The sequence below is a fragment of the Trematomus bernacchii genome, unplaced genomic scaffold (genome assembly GCF_902827165.1).
Source record: "Trematomus bernacchii unplaced genomic scaffold, fTreBer1.1, whole genome shotgun sequence".
Classification (NCBI taxonomy): Eukaryota; Metazoa; Chordata; class Actinopteri; order Perciformes; family Nototheniidae; genus Trematomus; species Trematomus bernacchii.
The window spans coordinates 693,470-704,361 of NW_022987580.1; the positions used below are offsets into that span (position 1 = coordinate 693,470).

The 10,892-nt window shown below is 42.0% G+C and overlaps 1 non-coding gene across 1 annotated transcript; it reads right to left on the reverse strand.

The window, feature by feature from the left end:
* Positions 1-9,210: 9,210 nt before the first annotated feature.
* On the reverse strand, positions 9,211-9,292 carry trnas-cga. The gene has a single exon. It is a non-coding gene; the product is annotated as a tRNA-Ser (tRNA).
* Positions 9,293-10,892: the final 1,600 nt, after the last annotated feature.

Genomic DNA, 10,892 nt, shown 5'->3' on the forward strand with positions numbered 1-10,892 from the left:
TTCTGTGGGGGTCTATCAGTGGGCTTTATATGTAAGATTACTCTTTCTACTTTAATCTGCATTTTACCTTTACCGCTGTTGTAATGCCGAATATAGGATTTCTGATTCAGATTTAGAGCCCCAATCTGACCTATTTTTAGTTTCCCCAGATCTCCACAGCTAACCAGGAGGTACAATGTTATCTGATAAAACTCACGGCCACATCGTCTTCACCTGAGCCCGCGGAGAGTCTCAGCTTTGTGATACTTTTGATCCAGGATCAGCAGTGTTAGGCTGAGTGAAGCCCAGCGAGGCCAGACAGCGTTGAACTAACCTAACGTTCGGACCCCTGCTGAAGTCCACCCTCCTCTTCTGTTTTTCACCTCACACATCTCACAGAGAGGGGAAATGTCCACTGCCAGAAAATGTGAAAAGAGCGAGAAGGAAGGTTTCTTTTAAGGACTACATTAAAAGGCAGTGGTGGAAAGTACCTAAGTACACTTCCATGATTTGTTTCCGATCAAAGACACCGCCTATACCAGGGGAGTCCACGAATATACGAAGGGCTGGGCCACTCCCTAGAGGTAAATTGCCTCATAAGTTAAGTTATAAGTTGGAAAAATCAATCAAATGTTAGGTACATGATGCTTGGGAGGTGTTGGCAGCTCATCCCTTAAAACAGAAGCCTCAGATTGATTATAATAAGGAGAAATATGAGGGGTTTATTTCAAGCTTGTTATGGAAATACTTTAAGTCATTGGGATTTTTTTCTTATCAACTAAGATATGTTAGAAAATGTTTCCAACTTTAATTGACTGAATATATTTGAAAAGTGGTCTCATTAACACATGAATACTACCGTGTAATATTTGTACATTTATATTTAAGAAGTACAATATAAGACACATTTGTGGGCCATATCAAATCAAATCAAATCAAATCAAGTTTTATTTATATAGCACATTTTTTAAAACGATTTTTGGTCGAACCAAAGTGCTGTACATACAATAAAAATACTTTACATAAAAACACTTTACAACAAATACAACAGCACAAATACAAAAAAATTCCATTATACTTTTTAATATGCTGAGGGCCGATACAAAATGGTCCGCGGGCCGCATTTGGCCCCCTGGCCGTAGTTTGGACACCACTGCTCTACTCAAATATACTTAGAGTTTAACGATTAATATACTTTTTTTTTCTGTCCAGAATCTGAGTTTTGCTGCTCTTGTAAATTCCAGTGTAAGTAAATCAATGAAAGCTGTTAAAGAAAACGTAAGACTGGTGTTTCAAATATCCTTAAAGACTAAATTGATCAACATTTCCTCTCTTGCATTGCATCCAATCAGCACGGCAGATTATGCGTGTTTTTAAAGATCCACTTCCTGTTGCACTTCTTATGCAAAGATCTCAGAGCAAACAGCTGCAACCCTTGAATAATTTATACTCCCACTAAAATAGAAAAACAGAAGGTACATTTCACCGTTCTTATGAAGACATTTAGAAAACCCTTGAGTGTGTCGAATATAGAAAACCTTTCTGTCAGTGGAGGAAGGCATCACAAGAAATTAAAGAGAGGAGAAGGAAAAAAGAGGGAGGCAGGGCGCAAAAAAATCAGAAATCCTAGAAAATCCTCTCCACAAAGATCCTGGAAAGTCGGCTAATTCCTCACATTTTCAACACTGTTCTTTACTGTCGCTGTCAGAGTGAGGAAGGAAGGTGGTGCATAATAAAGGGATGGATAAAGAATGCAAATCACAAGCCCAGTATCATCGAGTAGAGGGATACGATTGTTACCAATTGACATGGAAAATGCTAGGATATTAGGGAATGCAAAAGAAGATTTGTAGCTTCGCCAAATGCAACTGGAAAGGTGAACACAGGGAGATATCTGAAGGACTATATGATGATTATTCTCAACCTCACATTACTTTAAATGCATGTGGTTAGGGTTAGGGAAAGAATATGGTTATTGCTAATAAAAAACCTTTTTGCAGGTTGGTCATATTGAGAAGTTTTGAATTGTCACATATGGAGGTAACCGGATTCTTGGATAGAAAAAGAAAAGGCTTGTACAGGTAGCTTTAACAATATCACACAAACACCTGATCGTTGTTTAAAGCGTGATATGGTTTATTGTTAAATTGTAATAAGTTTAGCATACAATAATAAACATAAGCTAAGATGACAATATATTTGTATTTGCTTATTCCATTAAAGGGGACCTATCATGCAAAATGCACTTTTCTACATGAATATGTGTCCCCGGTGTTCCAGGGAACTCACCAAGTGTCAGAAAACACAACCCTCTCTATTTTCCTCCATACCCAAATCTCTAAAAACGGGGGCTGCAACGGATCTGATAAAAACTGATCCAGATTTGAACATTCCTCTGGCGTCAGGACGGAGGAGCTGACCTACTGTATCAGGGGAATGAGAGGTTGCCGTGGCATGGTAACAGCATGGGTAACAGCATGGTAACAGCATGGTAACACGACGCTCGTAACTCGGCCCCCCTCCTTTGCAGGGGGGGCGTGGTCAGCTGCCAGCGCATGCAAAGACAGGGTGGAGGAGAGCAAAATAGAGCGAAATGAGGCATGGCTAAAATGCATGATCTGTTTGGTATTTTGAAAAAGCAAACGGTATAATATATACCTTTATATAGGTATGGCCCTACAATAATTATTCAAATATAGCATGATAGGTCCACTTTAAGTTAAGTTACATTTTTTATGTTTATACTGTGTACTTATTTTTTATTGAGTATACATATTAGGTTCTATTTTTATTTTTATTTTTCATGGAGCAGCTCTCATGAAACCCAATTTCCCCCAAGATGAATCAATTTTTCTGATTATGATACGAGATTGGAGGAAAATCCAATACCTGAGTTCTAGTAGATAAAAGTACGAGTCCTATTGAAAAGATTGCACATTTAAAATCAATATCTCATTATTAAGTGTAATATCTGAATCTATGGTCTTATTAATTGATTTATTAAACAGGTGTTGTGCACCTTTAACCATTACAGTTCAGTCAGACAACTCACGTGTTTCTTAATATGTTTATTAGAAGCAGCATATAGTTTGAGTTTGGCGTCGAGGCTCGGGCCTCATCACTCCACAGATTTACAAAGGACATTGAGTGATGATTAGATAACTATCCCCCGAGCCTACAGGTGGAAGCTGGGGTGGAAGCTGGGGTGGAAGCTGGGGTGGAAGCTGGGGTGTGGAAGCTGGGGTGGAAGCTGGGGGAAGCTGGGTGGAAGCTGGGTGGAAGCTGGGGGAAGTGGGGGAAGCTGGGGTGGAAGCTGGGGTGGAAGCTGGGGTGGAAGCTGGGGTGGAAGCGGGGTGGAAGCTGGGGTGGAAGCTGGGGTGGAAGCTGGGTGGAAGGGGGTGGAAGCTGGGGTGGAAGCTGGGGTGGAAGCTGGGGTGGAAGCTGGGGTGGAAGCTGGGGTGGGAAGCTGGGGGTGGGTGGAGTGGAAGCTGGGGTGGAGCTGGGGTGGAAGCTGGGGTGGAAGCTGGGGTGGAAGCTGGGGGGGAAGGGGTGGAAGCCTGGGGTGTGGTGGGGGGGTGAGGGGAGTGGAAGCTGGGGTGGAGCTGGGGTGGAAGCTGGGGTGATGGTGTGGAGGGTGAGTGGAAGCTGGGGTGGAGCTGGGGTGGAAGCTGGGGTGATGGTGGAGTGGAAGCTGGGGTGGAGCTGGGGTGGAAGCTGGGGTGATGGTGGAGTGGAAGCTGGGGTGAGCTGGGGTGGTGGAAGCTGGGGTGATGGTGGAGTGGAAGTGGAGTGGGTGTGATGGTGGGTGGAAGCTGGGGTGGAAGCTGGGTGGAAGCTGGGGTGGAAGCTGGGGTGGAAGCTGGGGGGGAAGCTGGGGTGGAAGCTGGGGTGGAAGCTGGGGGGGAAGCTGGGGGTGGAAGCTGGGGGGGAAGCGGGGTGGAAGCTGGGGTGGAAGCTGGGGTGGAAGCTGGGGTGGTGGTGGGGCAGGCGAGCAGCAGCAACATGAAACACAGCAGCAGGAACATGAACGTAGCAGTAGCAAGTGAACACAGCAGCAGCAGCATAGCGAGGCAGAGGCAGGAAGACCTAGCAGCTTCAATAGAGCAGCATGTTTAGGAGAATGTGTTTGGTTGGTTGTAAGAGGGACGAGGTGCGTCACGTGTTAATGTATCATTGGTGCTCGAGGTGACTGCCTGAACTAGCTCGCAGGCTTCGCCCATTTATGGTAAAAATTCCCTGAAGAACGAAACACATTTATTTAACGAAACATTATTTTTGTTTTTGAAGTGACAGGGATTTCTTCCCTAGCAATATTTCTGACCAATGAGAGAACAGCTTGCTTGTGCATACCATTTGCTAACAACTTTATAAATGCTCTTGACAGTAATGCAACCTTGTATAAAGGATGTTAGTAATCATGCCGTTTTTATAACTAATTAGCAGTGTAGGAAATACCTATTGACAGAAACAAGAACATAGGGAGGAACCTGCAAAGCTGCCAAAAATAGCTATGAACAGTTTTGTCTATGCTCTTGCAAAACATTACAATAATATACAATATATAAGCATTTCAGGCTGAGATACATCTTGATTTAACAAACATTTCCTTTCATAACTAGGTCAGGTTTGAACGTACGAGCAGCTGCTGATCTCTGAACAGTGCTTCAGTGTGTATCATGTGCTCAAATCCAACCTGTCGGCTTCAAAGAGAGCCGGGAACTTTTTGTCAGACCAGCGTCTATAATCTGTGCGGATCATTAATACATAGGAATAGAAATGTCACAACAAACAGTAGTTAAAGGAAATCCCCGCAGCGCTTTCCATCTTCAGCGCTGCAATAACAAGAAGCGTCTTTGTTGAAGGTAAATGTTTTGTAGGCTCACTTCTCTTTGTGGATCGTGTATTAAATGCAATGATAGCAATCCTGCTGCCATGGATTGAGTTGGTGTAAACAAGTTGCAAACACAGGTGTATCAGCAGCAAAATAAAACAATTGTGGCTCTTCACAAAAGGGGACGTTTGATTTATATTGGCAGAAAATTCTCTTCCTTGCTTTTGATTCAGGGGAATGTTACTGTACTCATTTAAAGGTTATAGATATAATACAACTAGGGCTGTTCGGTGTTAAGAACATTCAACTTATTGTCATTACGTAGTACAGGTAGTAACGAAACAATTTCTCTGCATTTGACCCATAGTGTTAGGAGCAGTGTGCTGCCGTGTCCGGCGCCCGGGGAGCAGTGTAGGGAGCTGTGCCTTGCTCAGGGACACCTCGGTAGCACTTGGTCTTTGCGGGACTTGAACTGGTGACCTTCCAGTTACCAAGTCAAGTCCCTATCGACTTCGCCACCACCGCCTAACACTCACGACTCATCTGGAAACCTTTTAAAGAAACCTATATATAACAGAAGTTAATGACATTACCAAGCTTGACTCCAGTAATTCTAGCCCAGATTTGAACCCAGAAAAGACCATGATTGAGGAAATATCCACTGTAATTGTGCATTACATCAATGCACACCATGTGAACAACATCTGGTCTTTTTGTATTCCTTTCTTAATACTGTGAGCCATGCTCATGCTCAACTCTCTGTCTGCTTTTTGCACATATTTGCACACATGTCTGCACAGCCCTTCACTTTAAAATATAACACTGTAGTTTGCCATATATACTCATTGTGCTAAGTGTTTTTGGTTTTTGGTTTTAAGGTTATTTGTATAGTAACATTTAAATCTGGTGCAAATACTTGTCTTTAGCATCCTTTTTTAATGTTAAATTGTTTATTAAAATACCTGTTTTGTATCATCCTTATATATTTATTTTTTATTTTGTATTACCTACTTTGCAACTTATTTTTTTAGATTGTTTATGTTCGCACCACCAGATACCAAAAGCAAATTCCTTGTATGTGTAAACGTACGTGGCAATAAACTTGATTCTGAATCTGATGTCTTTCCTCCAAACGCACAACAAGTCTAAGTAGCTGATATTAGCAAAGATGCTAGCCCTGCCACTTCGTCAGGATCCATACATATTCATCATGCATCACCGTTAAACTACAACTAGGGCAAGTGTGTCATCGAATTGACAACCGCTAAGTGAACCAATGCAATGTCTCAATGGATCACCATTGACTGCAGGCATATCAACAATGTAGGAACAGATAGTGCTTGCAATATGAAAGCGTCAGAGATGATATGTCCTGTTTAGCGCACATTAGACAGAGGAGAATCAAAACTGCCATACGAGCATGGTTCCTGTGTTTTAGCTTTAGCTTAGTGTCAGAAATATGTCAGATTTCCAACCAATAATCAGAAATCATCTTATAATAAAGTTATAAACACTTTGATTTCTCTTCCCAGTCATGCATTTCTTTACTACAACACCACAAGTGTCTTTGTTTGATCCCACCCCCCAATTTCAAGTAAATGTTAGTACTTTTAACAAGTTCAGTCAGACAACTCACGTGTTCTTAATATGTTTATTAGAAGCAGCATATAGTTGAGTTTGGCGTCTAGGCTCGGGCCTCATCACTCCACAGATTTACAAAGAACATTGAGTGATGATTAGATAACTATCCCCCGAGCCTACAGGTGGAAGCTGGGGTGGAAGCTGGGGTGGAAGCTGGGGTGGAAGCTGGGGTGGAAGCTGGGGTGGAAGCTGGGGTGGAAGCTGGGGTGGAAGCTGGGGTGGAAGCTGGGGTGGAAGCTGGGGTGGAAGCTGGGGTGGAAGCTGGGGTGGAAGCTGGGGTGGAAGCTGGGGTGGAAGCTGGGGTTTAAATAGAGCGGCAAGTTAAGGAGATTGTGTTTGGTTGGTTGTAAGAGAGGCGCGTCACGTGTTAATGTATCATTGGTGCTCGAGTTGACTGCCTGAACTAGCTCGCAGGCTTCGCCCCATTTATTATTGTGATTAAATGGATACAAAACGGATGGACACCACTAAATAAAAGGCACATTGTAGGCTGCATGAAAGCTGCAAACATCCATACTCTGTACAATAAGTAAGGAGAACTTCTGATTGTGCTGAGACGTGCAGACACCTTTTCACTAACTACTATACCATATCCTTAAATAATTGATGCTGATTCTGTGTGAGAGAGAATAAAAGGTCACAACTGCCTGAAGCAAGCTGCAGCTCCTCTCTTGGAGGCAGGAGGCACATAATGAAGGAAACACTGCTGAGCTTCCTGTGGAAACACCTCAATGAGATAATGAACTCTGGTTGTGTGTGAGACTTTTTAAATAAGGACTACTTGGGACTATCCGTGCTGAACATCTTTAATCCCCTACCACCGTACAGTAAATCTGTTCACATCAACATTTCAGCCTCTTTTTGGAAATACTTTCGAGCATCACTGAGGAGGGATGGATATAAACAGCTTGGACTAATCCCAATACCCAGGACAACAACAAATAATTAATTGTGCCTAATTTGCTGCTGTCTAAACAGAGATTGGATTTCGTTTAATGCTAAACAGGCCGGTCCAGGAAATAAACACATTCCTAATTTAAAATGCTCCCCGAAGTGTTTCTCGCTTTTTTCTCCGCTCTCCACACGAGACATATGCAAATGACAGCATTTAGGGTTTCATTCCCCGCACTGAGAGGGAATGGCGGAAGATCCCCAAGAGTGTTTCAAGTCTTTAGCGAGCGCTGCTTCATTCTTTTCTTCAAAGACCCTCTGCTTTGGGAGGGAACTTGTTCGCAGGGCAGAGATGATTGTACAACGGTTGAATTGGCCAAAAGAAATCAGGTCATAGTTTTCTTACCCGTGATGATAAACGTCATGACCTCCATCATCTGGGTTTGACGGTTACAATCGGTTGTTTCCTTGAACGACCGAATAGTGAGTCTCTTTAAAAGTTGCGGTTCTGGGGCAGCATTGTCTCCTTTCCTTTCATAAAGAATGGTCCAGTATGTCCTACACTGAAGGAGATAACAACAGAACCATTGAAGCTCTTTTCCTATCATCTAGAGAATTTCGTAAACACTTCGATATGTCCGGGTCATTTCAATCCTTTCGTCTTTGGCGAGCGCTGCTTCATTCTTTTCTTCAAAGACCCTCTGCTTTGGGAGGGAACTTGTTTGCAGGGCAGAGATGATTGTACAACGGTTAAGAAATCAGGTCATAGGTCTTTTTCTAACCACTTTTCTTAACAGCGGTGATAAACCTCATGACCTCCATCATCTGGGTTTGTCGGTTACGATCGGTTGTTTCCTTGAACGACCGAATAGTGAGTCTCTTTAAATGTTGTGTTTGAAAGGAATTGTGGGACCACATTATCTCCCCTTCTTTCATAAAGAAAGGTTCAGTGCATCCTACACTAAAGGAGATAAAAACAGATCCATTGGAGCTCCTTTCCGATCAACTAGAATTCGTGTCTCATTCTCTCATTCAGTCTCTATAAGACTTTCTGATCATTTTCTTCTGCTCATGTTCAATGAAATGAGACATTTATGAGTAAATCTGGGTGGAGGCTGAGTGGCTAAACAGCTGCTGCTTGTCTGGAAGCAGGAGGGTATAAAAAGTCAAGAGCTCCTCTTGAAACCTGATCAGTGTGCAGTAAAGACAGACGGATGACTGACAGAAATAGAACGTGGATAGCTGACAGTTTATTTGCATCATCTCTTGCATTTCCACAAAGGTGTATGTGATGTAATTTGATTGGCATATTAAATGGACTACCTTTCATGAAACCAATATGATGAAATATCTCTCAGTGCAAACCTATAACTATAAACTATTAGAATGCTAATAGAGTGATGCAGTGATGACACATTTTGACCCGAAAGTTAGCGTGACAAAGGCTCCTACAAAAACCCAATGGGATCTTTCCATTGGATTATGGAATATACGAGAAAATCATCTCTGGAGCAAACACAGATTTATGATACTTCCATGTCTTGTTCAGCAGGATATACATATTAACACCACTTTATGATTTTTGAAGTAAAAAGCTAATGTTGGGCTATAAAGGAACTACAGCACGGTCACATGACTTCACGTCAGCACCGCTAAGCTAAAGGCAAATAAAGTGTGTCTTTTCCCTGTTCAATGAGGCACTGTTATGTGTGCTTATTTTCTATTTATTTTACCTTCAAATATAGTGCTTTACATTCTTTTCTAGCTGGACCCATGTTATGCAATCTTCGCTTCCTTTTCATTTGAACCAAGGGTTAAAAAGCAACCAGCATGCACCTGAAATGTAAGAATTTCTGATCATCTTCAGACGCTGTGAGCAGGGTTTGAACCTGCGCGGGGAAACCCCATTGGATTTCGAGTCCAACGCCTTAACCACTCGGCCATCACAGCTGTTCTCTACTGAAATTGGTAACAACAAAAATCCAATATTTAACCACCGGTTGAAGACATTTAGATTCACCAGCGGGGTATTTACTGACATTTTTAAGTAGTACAACTGAACAATCTTAAGCAAACAAAGACCTTATTTCACACCAACAACCAAACACATGTTTAAAAAACATTGACTTGGAGACGAGGGTACAGAAAGTTATACAATGCTAACTCATTTCCATTTTTAGGAGTCATTCCTGCATCAATGTATTGTCAAAGGTGCTATGTGTCTCTAATCAACACATAAGGTTACGTTTACTCGTCATCAGGAGTGCTAATAAGCACTTGAAAACATTTCACATTATAACCCACAACCCCTCTTGTAAGATATTATTTAAAAGTTGAAAGGGAATCATGTGTCTTTGAACACTTCTACTCCCCTCAAACAAAAGTGAAGAACCACCACTACTAGCTGGATTATATTCTAGATGTGTTCACAGGGTTAGTGACGGATGTGTTTAAGATGTATATTTCATTTATTGGTGAGGAAAGCCCAGGGTCCTTGAGAGATCATCACGAGCGGTGCATAACAAATCATTGGAGCATCAGATTAGAAATTGCTTCTTTACGTTTTTCGGGCCATTTCACAGCAGAACGCGTTATGAGCTTGATTCTAAATACTTGCACAGAGAAACGCCACAAATAGAAGTTAGACTGTTTGACTGTCATTTGATTCTTTTGAGATGTATTGAGGTCTGACAGTGTGTGGGAGTTCTTCTTTCTCACTTCCTGAACACTTCCTCTCCTATGCCCCTAAAGCTTTGTGAAGATTTGTCAGACTAGATGACATTTTAGCATTACGCTCCTTGAATAAAGAGCAGAATATGGAAACTTCTGCAGGTACCAGCTTCTTTATTTGAGAAGAACAAATGTCATTTATCTGCCAATTGTTAGATAAGAGAAATGAAAGGTAAAAAAATACTGCTACCAAGGGTAAAGGATTTGAAAGAGGGTAAAGGATTTGAGAAACTTTTAATCATCAGGAGTGATGAAACAAGGAGAGCGGAGGAGGAAGGAGTCAAGGGTGGCTAACAAAACAGTGTTGAGAGAAAATGAAGTTATGTTCTCTGGGGATTAAGCTGACAGATAGCAAAGGTAAAGACTGCCTTGTTTTCCAATCTGTCCGTGATATCAGGTTTGATCAGGAATAAGGCAGCAGGAGCCAGGTGCAAAAAACTACCGGACTGCCACTCAAGATCAGAGAGATTTCTAGAGCCTGCCGTGCGAAAAAGAGACATTTGAAAAAGCTTATTTTTAGCTTTCTATTAGCTTTAATGACCGCCTTGCTGCCAATCATCCCCTTTAAGGCTACTTACTAAATAAATGAATACTTTGACAACATATTGATCTTGACAAAAGCTACGTAATTTATAATGACAGCAGCAATGACCAAGGTTTACTTTAACTGTCCAAGAGCCCATACTGTGTTCCCATTAGTGTTTAAGTCCTGTCTGTCTTCTTCTGCTGTTTCCTTTAGTGTTTACTTCCTGTCTGTCTTCTTCTGCTGTTTCCTTTAGTGTTTACTTCCTGTCTGTCTTCTTCTGCTGTTCCCTTTAGT